Source organism: Pristiophorus japonicus, chromosome 5, assembly GCF_044704955.1.
Source record: "Pristiophorus japonicus isolate sPriJap1 chromosome 5, sPriJap1.hap1, whole genome shotgun sequence".
Classification (NCBI taxonomy): domain Eukaryota; kingdom Metazoa; phylum Chordata; class Chondrichthyes; family Pristiophoridae; genus Pristiophorus; species Pristiophorus japonicus.
Window position 1 is genome coordinate 178,725,248 of NC_091981.1, and position 10,649 is coordinate 178,735,896.

The window sequence follows — 10,649 nt, forward strand, 5'->3', positions numbered from 1 at the left end:
TCACTGGAGTTCAGAAGAATGAGAGGGGACCTCATAGAAACGTTTAAAATTCTGACGGGTTTAGACAGGTTAGATGCAGGAAGAATGTTCCCAATGTTGGGGAAGTCCAGAGCCAGGGGTCACAGTCTAAGGATAAGGGGTAAGCCATTTAGGACCGAGATGAGGAGAAACTTCTTCACCCAGAGAGTGGTGAACCTGTGGAATTCTCTGCCACAGAAAGTAGTTGAGGCCAATTCACTAAATATATTCAAAAGGGAGTTAGATGAAGTCCTTATTACTAGGGGGATCAAAGGGTATGGCGAGAAAGCAGGAAGGGGTTACTGAAGTTGCATGTTCAGCCATGAACTCATTGAATGGTGGTGCCGGCTAGAAGGGCTGAATGGCCTACTCCTGCACCTATTTTCTATGTTTCTATGTTTCTATATTTCAAGCAGGGCTGCGTCATCGTACCAACACTCTACTCAATCTTCCTTGCTGCAATGCTCTATCTCACTATCAACAAACTCCCCGCTGGAGTGGAACTAAACTATAGAACCAATGGGAGCCTGTTCAACCTATGCCACCTCCAGGCTAGATCCAAGGTCGTCCCATCCTCTGTCATCGAACTACAGTACACGGATGACGCTTGAGTCTATGCACATTCAGAGGCCGAACTCCAAGCCATCATCAACACCTTCACCGAGACATACCAAAACAAGGGTCTTATGCTAAACATCCATAAGACAAAGGTCCTCCACCAGCCTGACCCTGCCACACAACACTGCTCCCCAGTCATCAAAATCCACGGCTCGGCTTTGGACAACATGGACCATTTTCCATACCTCGGGAGTCTACTATCAGCAAGGGCAGACATCAATGACGAGGTCCAACACCGCTTCCAGTGTGCCAGCACAGCCTTCGTCGCCTGAAGAAGAGAGTGTTTGAAGACCAGGACCTCAAATCTGGCACCAAGCTAATGGTCTACAGGCAGTAGTGATACCTGCCCTCCTTATGGCTCAGAGATGTGGACTATATACAGCAGACACCTCAAAGCACTGGCGAAGTACCACCAGCGCTGCTTCCACAAGATCCTGCAAATCCATTGGGTGGATTGACGCACCAACATCAGTGTTCTTGCTCAGCCAACATCCCCAGCATCAAAGCACTGACCACACTCGACCAGCTCCATTGGGCGGGCCACATCATCCGTGTGATCTGCACAGAGAGGTCTTAAATGGAGTGGAGTTAAACAGAGTGGTTTATTTGGGAATTGGAAAGAGTGGGAATTTCTGGTAAGTATTGGATAAATAGAAGCTGTACATAGTGAAATCTAGTTTAACATTTTGATTTAAACCTAGAACTTTAAAACTGTAGTTAACAGATGTTGCCTGCCAGTGGCAATTAACTGTCAGTCAGCTGAAATTGTTTGTCTTGACTAGGTGTTAATCATACAATAAAGGTGTGCTAAGTCAACACTTGGAAACTGGTAGCTCCTCAGGGTATAAAAGTCAATAGTTTTTAAGAGTGGTCTAAAATGGAGTGAAGGTAAACAGAGTGGTTTATCCAGGAATTGGAAAGAGTGGGAATTTCTGGTAAGTATTGGGTAAGTAGAAGCTGACTGACAGTTAACTGCCACTGGTAGGTTCAAATCAAAATGTTAAACTAGATTTCACTATATATAGCTTCTACTTACCAGTAAGAGAATGATTGAGAGGGAAAATAGATTCTGAAAGTAAATGAGTACAAAATATAAAGTTTCTATAGGTATATCTAAATGAAGAGTGGCTAAAGTAAATGTTGGTCCCCTGGAGGACGAGACTGGGAATTAATAATGGAGAATGGAGAATGGAAAAATGGAAGAGATGTTGAACAAATATTTTGTATCAATCTTCATGGTAGAAGACACTAAAAGCATCCAAATAGTGAATAATCAAGGGGCTATAGGTAGGGAGGAACTTAGTACAATCACTATCATTAATGAAGTAGTACTTGATAAAATACTGGTACTAAAGGTGAACAAGTCCCCTGGACCTGATGCCTTACATTCTAGGGTCTTGTGGCTGACCCTAGAATGTAAGGCATCCGGGTCCAGAGATGTGGCTGCAGAGATTGTGGATGCATTGGTTGTAATGTACCAAAATTCCCTGGATTCTGGGGTCGTCCCAGCGGATTGGAAAACCGCAAATGTAACACCCCTATTTTTTTTAAAAAGCAGGAAACTATAGACCAGTTAGCCTAACATTTATCTTTGGGAAAATGCTAGAGTCCATTATTAAGGAAGCAATAGCAGGACATTTGGAAAAGCATGATTCAATCAAGCAGAATCAGCATGGTTTTATGAAAGGGACATGTTTGACAAATTTGCTGGAGTTCTTTGAGGATGTAATGAGCAGGGTGGATAAGGGGGAACCAGTGGATGTGGTGTATTTGCATTTCCAGAAGGCATTTGATAAGGTGGCACATAAGAGGTTACTGTACAAGATACAAGCTCATGGGGTTGGGGGTAATATATTTGCATGGATTGAGGATTGGTTAACTAACAGAAAACAGAGTCTGGATAAATGGGTCATTTTTTGATTGGCAAACAGTGACTAGTGGGGTGCCACAGGGATCGGTGCTGGGTCCTCAACTATTTACAATCTATATTAATGACTTGGATGAAGGGACTGAGTATAATGTAGCCAAGTTTGCTGATGATACAAAGATGGGTGGGAAAGCAAATTGTGAGGAGGACACAAAAATCTGCAAAGGGATATTGACAGGCTAAGTGAGTGGGCAAACATTTGTGGGAAAATGTGAGGTTATCCACTTTGGCAGAAATAATAAAAAAGCAAATTATAATTTAAATGGAGAAAAATTGCAGTGCTGCAGTACAGAGAGACCTGGGGGTCCTTGTGCATGAAACACAGTTAGTATGCAGGTACAGCAAGTAATCAGGAAGGCAAATGGAATGTTGGCCTTTATTGCAAAGGGGATGGTGTATAAAAGCAGAGAAGTCCTGCTACAACTGTACAGGGTATTGGTGAGGCCACACCTGGAGTACAGCATATAGTTTTGGTCTCCATATTTAAGGAAGGATATACTTGCATTGGAGGCTGTTCAGAGAGGTTCACTAGATTGATTCTGGCGATGAGGGGGTTGACTTATGAAGATGGGTTGGGCCTATACACTGGTGTTCAGAAGAATGAGATGATCTTCTTGAAACATATAAGATAATGAGGGGGCTCGACAAGGTGGATGCAGAGAGGATATTTCCACTCATAGGGGAAACTAAAACTAGGGGACATTGTCTTAGAAAAAGGGGCCGCTTATTTAAAACTGAGATGAGGAGAAATTTCTTGAGGGTTGTATATCTATGGAATTCTCTGCCCAAGAGAGCTCTGGAGGCTGGGTCATTGAATATATTTAAGGAGGAGATGGACAGATTTTTGAGGGAGTAAACGGTTATGCAGAGCGAGCAGGGAAGTGGAGCTGAGTCCATGATCAGATCAGCCATGATCTTCAATGGCGGAGCAGGTTTGAGGGGCCAGATGGCCTACTCCTCTTATTTCTTATGTTCTTATGCCTGACACGAGACTCCCTAAGCAAGTGCTCTACTGTGAACTCCAACATGGCAAACAAGCCCCAGGTGGGCAGAGGAAACCCTTCAAGGACACCCACAAAGCATCCTTGATAAAGTACAGCATCCCCACTGGCACCTGGGAATCCCTGACACAAGACCGCCCTAAGTGAGGAAGAGCATCCAGGTGGGTGCTAAGCACGTCTCGTCTCGTCGCCGAGAGTAAGCAGAAACCAAGCGCAGACAGCGGAAGGAGCATGCGGCAAACCAGGCCTCCCACCCACCCTTTCCTTGAACCACTGTCTGTCCCACCTGTTAGAGACTGTAATTCTCAGGTGGCTGTACAATCCAATATGGGAACTCCCTTTTTAGAGTGGAAGCAAGTCTTCCTTGATTGAGGGACTGCCCATGATGATGATGATTAGTGTTGTGTATTTGTAAAGCATGCACTCCATGTTCCACCACCAGGGAGCTCATCCCCTGAAATCCCAAGGGATCCCAGCATTCCTTGGTAGCACTGTATATAAGCCAGCCCCTAAGGCCTGTTCCTCACTCTGGAGTGCCTTATTAAAGACTGAGGTCACTGTTACTTTAACCTCCCTGTGTGCAGCCTCATCTGTTAGGAACACAATAACTGGCGGCGAGAATACGAATCCAACGCAAAGATGCAGCAAATTGTGGGCATCCTGGAGAAGTTCTCGGATGGTGAGGACTGGGAAGCCTATGTCGAATGGCTAGACCAGTACTTTGTAGCCAATGAGCTGGACGGAGAAGGAAGCGCTGCAAAAAGGATAGCGGTCCTCCTCAGTCTGCGGGGCACCGACCTACAGCCTCATGAAGAATCTTCTGGCTCCGGTGAAACCCACAGATAAGTCATGAGGAGCTGTGTACACTAGTTCAGGAGCATCTTAACCCGAGGGAGAGCGTGCTGATGGCGAGGTATCGGTTCTACACGTGCCAGCGATCTGAAGGTCAGGAAGTGGCGAGCTACGTCACCGAGCTAAGGCAACTTTCAGGACAATGTGTTGGATGGCTACCTGGAGCAAATGCTCAGACTTTTTTTGTACTGGGCATTGGCCACGAGACCCTCATATGAAAACTTTTGACTGTAGAGACACCGACCCTCAGTAAGGCCATTGCGATAGCCACCAGTGATAACACCAAACAAATCTTAGCACACAAGTGCTAGCAATGTTCATAAATTAACTGGAACTGTGTTTGCGAGCAGAAATGTACAGGGCAGAACCCACGGGTCTGCAACTACCAGCAGGCCTCAGGTGACCCAGATGACTCCGTCCTCAACAAAGGATGAATGCAAGGCAATTCACATCATGTTGGTGTTGTGGAGGCTTCCATTCAGCCTATTGCCGCTTCAAAGGGTATGTTTGCAAGAGCTGTGGAACAATGGGGCACCTCCAACGAGCTTGCAAACTAGCTGCAAGCTCTACAAAACCTACTAATCACCACGTGCCGGAGGAAGATCAATCCATGGTGGATCAAAGCAATTTCAAGCCTCCGAGGAGGCAGATGCTGAGGTGCACGGGGTACCTATAATGCTAAATGTATTATTGAATGGCTTACCTGTAGCCATGGAACTGGACACTGGTGCAAGCCAATCCATCATGAGTAAAAAGATGTTTGAGACTGGTGCAACAAGGCATTCAGACCAGCCCTGAGCCCCATCCACACGAAACTGAGAACGTACACCAAATAGCTTATCACTGTCCTGGGCAGCGCCATGGTCAAGGCCACCGACGAAGGTACAGTGCATGAACTGCCGCTCTGGATTGTCCCAGGCGATGGCCCCACACTGCTTGAAAGGAGCTGGCTGGGCAAAATCCGCTGGAACTGGGATGATATCCGAGCACTATCACATGTCGATGAGGCCTCATGTACCCAGGTTCTGAACAAATTTCCTTCCCTTTTTGAGCCAGGTATTGGAAACTTTTCCGGGGTGCAATTGCGGATCCACTTGGTCCCAGAGGCAGGACCCATTCACCACAAGGCACGAGCGGTACCTCATGATGAGTGGAAATCGAGCTGGTCGGGCTGCAATGCGAGGGCATCATCTCCCCAGTGGAATTCAGCGAGTGGGTCAGCCCGATTGTTCCAGTACTCAAGTTTTGGCACGGTCAGGATTTGCAGCATTATAAAGTAGCTATTAATCGTTTCTCACTCCAGGACCAATACCTACTATCTAAGGCAGACGACCTATTTGCGACGCTGACCAGAGGCAAGACGTTCACCAAGCTCGATCTGACTTCGGCCTACATGACGCAGGAGCTGGAGGAGTCTTCGAAGGGCCTTACCTGCATCAACACTCACAAGGGACTGTTCTTCAACAGATGGCCGTTTTGAAATTCGGTCGGCTGCAGCGATCTTCCAGAGAAACATGGAGATCCTACTCAAGTCGGTACCATGCACGGTGGTCTTTCAGGACGACATATTGGTCGGTACACCGCCGAGCACCTACAAAACCTGGAGGAGGTCCTCCAGCGACTGGATCGCATCGGGCTGCAGCTGAAGAGGTCAAAATGCATCTTCGTAGCAACAGAAGTGGAGTTTTTGGGGAGAAAGATCACGGCATTCGGCCCACAGCTTCTGTCTTGGCATCTATCAGGAACGCGCCCAGGCCACACAACATCACGGAGCTGCGGTCGTTCCTGGGACTCCTCAACTATTTTGGTAACTTCCTACCGGGGTTAAGCACCCTATTAGAGCCCATGCATGTGTTATTGTGCAAAGGTGAGAACTGGGCATGGGGGGGGGGGGCAAAAAAAAACCAAACCAGTAATTGCTTTTGAGAAAGCCAGAAACATTTTGTGCTCCAACAAGCTGCTTGTATTGTATAACCAGTGTAAAAGACTTGTGCTAGCATGTTACACATCGTCGTACGAAGTCGGGTGTATATTACAACAAGATAATGTTGCAGGGAAGTTGCAACCTGTCGCCTATGCTTTCAGGAGCTTGTCTAAGGCCAAGAGGGCCTACAGCATGATTGAGAAAGAGGCATTAGCGTGTGTGTTCAGGGTAAAGAAAATGCATCAGTACCTGTTTGGCCTCAAATTTGAGCTGGAAACTGATCAAGCCCCTCACATCCCTGTTTGCTGAAAACAAGGGGATAAATGCTAATTCCTCAGCCTGCATACAAAGGTGGGCACTCGTGCTATCAGCGTATAACTATACCATCCGCCACAGGCCAGGCACCGAGAACTGTGCGGATGCTCTCAGTCTCCTACCATTGCCCACCACGGGGGTGGAAATGGCGCAGCCTGCAAACTTGTTGATGGTGGCGCAGCCCGCAGACTTGTTGATGGTCATGGAAGCGTTTGAAAATGAGAAATCACCTGTCACGGCCTGCCAGATTAGGACTTGGACCAACCAAGATCCTCTGCTGTCCCTAGTTTAAAAAAAAAACTGTACTGCATAGGAGCTGGGCCAGCATCCCCGTTGAAATACAAGAGCAAATCAATCCGTTCCAGCGGCAAAAGGATGAGCTGTCCATTCAGGCAGACTGCCTTTTATGGGGTAACCGCGTAGTGCTACCAAAAAAGGACGGAGACGTTCATCTCGGATCTCCATAGCACACTATCAGGTATAGTAATGATGGCGATAGCCAGATCCCACGTGTGGTGGCCTGGTATCGACTCTGACTTAGTCCTGTGTACAACAATGCAGCGTATGTGCTCAGTTGAGCAACGCTCCCAGAGAGCACAAGTTTGTGGTCCTGGCCCTCCAGACCATGGTCGAGGATCCATGTCGACTATGCGGGCCTGTTTCTCTAAAATGTTCCTATGGTGGATGCTTTTTCAAAATGGATTGAATGTGAAATGTCGGGAAGCACCGCCACCATTGAAAGCCTGAGTCATGTTTGCCACCCATGGCCTGCTTGACATACTGGTCAGTGACAATGGGTCATGTTTCACCAGTGCCAAATTTAAAGAATTCATGACCCGCAATGGGATCAAACATGTTACCTCGGCCCCATTTAAACCAGCCTCCAATGTGCAGGCAGAGCGGGCAGTACAAACCACCAAAGAGCCTTAAACGAGTCACAGAAGGCTCACTCCAAACCCGCCTGTCCCGAGTACTGCTCAGCTACCGCACGAGACCCCACTCACTCTCGGGGGTGCCCCCGGCTGAGCTACTCATGAAAAGGACACTTAAAACCAGACTCTCTGGTTCACCCCAACCTGCATGATCAGAGAGAGCAGGCGGCAGCAACAAAATGTAAACTAAAATGTAAATCAAAACGCACCAGTCACGGGAAATTGATCTGAATGACCCTGTATGTGCTAAACTATGGAGATGGTCCCAAGTGGATCGCGGGCACGGTGATAGCTAAAGGAATAGTGTTTGTAGTCAAACTATACAATGGACAAATTTCCAGAAAGCACCTGGACCAAACTAGGCTGTGGTTCAGACTGCCCTGAACAACCCACAGCAGACACCACCTTTTTTGAGCCCACAACAAACACCCAAAGGATCAATGACGCCACCCTGGACCAGGACATCGAACCCATCACACCTGACAGCCCAGTAAGGCCAGGCTCACCTAGCAGCCCTACAGGACCAACAACACACCAGCCCAGCGAGGGCACAGCCAACACCAGAACAGACATTTGTACCGAGGCGGTCCACCAGGGAAAGAAAGGCTCCTGACTGCCTCACCTTGTAAATAGTTTTCATTAACTTTTTGGAGGGGGAGTGATGTGTATCTGTAAAGCATGCACTCCCATGTTCCGCCACCAGGGAGCTCATTCCCAGCATCCCTTGGGAGCACTGCATATAAGCCAACCCCTAAGGCCTGTTCCTCACCCTGGAGTGTCTTATTAAAGACTGAGGTCACTGTTACATTAATCTCCGTGTGCCGCCTCTTCTGTGTTAGGAACACAATTAGTAAACATGCATTTGTCAACTATGCACCTCATTGGCAATATGAAGCTTTATCCTATAGTTTTGAGAGAATGTTTCTAATGTTTTACACTCTCTAAAACAAATGCACCTAACATGCTAGATACAGATTTCTTACTGTAATTAATCATTCCAGTTGTCAATGATCAGTTAACCTGTTACCTTTTTCCAGAAAGTGGCATTTAACCTCTTAGTCTGAGTAGGAGGCTAATTGACAATAAATACCAAAGAATTAGAATGCAGAAAACCATTGTTTAACCAGATTTGCTGAGTGACAAAGGCAGCCCGCTATATCAGAACACATGTCAGGCCTGCTCCGCTCAGCTTCACCTGGCATGGATGTGGCCTAGGAACATGAGGGCTCCACTGAAATGGTGTTTGTCATTTTTCTTTTCATTCATGTGGAGCTGGGAGGCGATGGTGTGGAAGCTCTCCTCCCAGCTCCACTGCACTCGAGGGCCACAATCCTCCATTTCGATGAGGCCCAAGGCCCAATTTCAGGCCAATGTTGGGGCTCCTAGTTTGTAACGGAATCGCCACCTTTAACTAAAACCAAGCGCCAACATATATTTTTACTACATCTCTTCACAGCAACCACCTTGCTCTTTAGGGTATGTAATTCCAAAAACATGTGGGTGGGTGTTAGAAGATACAGATTAGGAAATAGACCTGGAGTCAGTAGTTTGTTGCTTGTTACACAAGAGTAAGGTAGCTATAGGCAAAGTAAATAGAGTTTTAGGTCATATTACTAGGACCAATGAATGTAAAATGGTGACTCCCATAATTAGGTTCTATAAGGCTCTGGTTTGTTTGCATAGAATAGAATAGAATCAAAAATGAACAGCACAGAGGGAGGCCATTCGGCTCATCGCGTCTGTGCTGGCAAGTAAGGAGCTATCCAGCTTAATCCCACTTTACAGCTCTTGGTCCATAGTCTTTTATGTTGCGGCACTTCAAATGCATACCTAAGTACTTTTTAAAAATGTGGTGAGGATTTCTGCATCCACCACCCTTTCAGGCAGTAAGTTCCAGACTCCCACCACCCTTGGTGAAAAACATTCTCCTCATCTCCCCTCTAATCCTTCTACCAATTACTTTAAATCTATGCCCCTTAGTAATTGACCTCTCTGCTAAGAGAAATGGGTCTTTCCTATCCACTCTGTCTCGGCCCCTCATCATTTTATACACCTCAATCTCCCCTCAGCCTCCTCTGTTCCCAAGAAAATAATCCCAGCCTATCCAATCTTTCCTTTTTATAGCTAAAATTCTCCAGTCCTGGCAACATCCTCATAACTCTCTCCTCTGTGCCCTCCTGAGTGCAATCACATCTTTCCTATAATGTAGTGACCAGAACTGTACACAGTTCTCAAGCTGTGGCCTAACTAATGTTTTATACAGCTGTAACATAATCTCCCTGCTCATATATTCTATGTCTCAGCTAATAATGGAAAGTATCCTGTATGCCTTCTGAACCAACTTATCTACATGACCTACCTTCAGGGATCAATGTACATGCACTCTAATGTCCTTCTGTTCCTCTACACCTCTACCAGAGTATCCTACTTTTTTATTGTGTATTCCCATGCCTTGTTAGCTCTTCGCAAATGTATTACCACACACTTCTCTGGATTGAATTCCATTTGCCACTTCTCTGCCCACCTGATCAATCCATTGATATCTTCCTATAGTATACAGCTTTTATCCACACTATTAACCACACAGCCAATTTTTGTATCATCTGCAAACTTCTTAATCATGCCCCCTCCATTGAAATCTAATTAATTGATTGATATATAGCACAAAAAGCAAGGGACCTAGTACTGAGCCCTGTAGAACCCCATTGGAAACAGCCTCCCAGTCACAAACACCTGTCGACAATTTGCTTCCTGCCACTGAGCCAGCTTGGCACTTTCCCTTGGATCCCATGGGTTTTTACTTTTCTGACCAGTCTACCATGTGGGACCTTGTCGAAAGCCTTGCTAAACATAAAAACATAGAAATTTACAGTGCAGAATGAGGCCATTTCGGCCCATTGTGTCCATGCCGGCCGACAAAGAACTGCATGGCCCTTGGTCAGCAGCCCTAAAGGTTACATATAAACCTATGAACAATGATGGAAAGACAGAGCACCCAGCCCAACCAGTCCGCGCCTCTCAACTGCGACACCCCTTATACTGAAACATTCTACACTCCACCC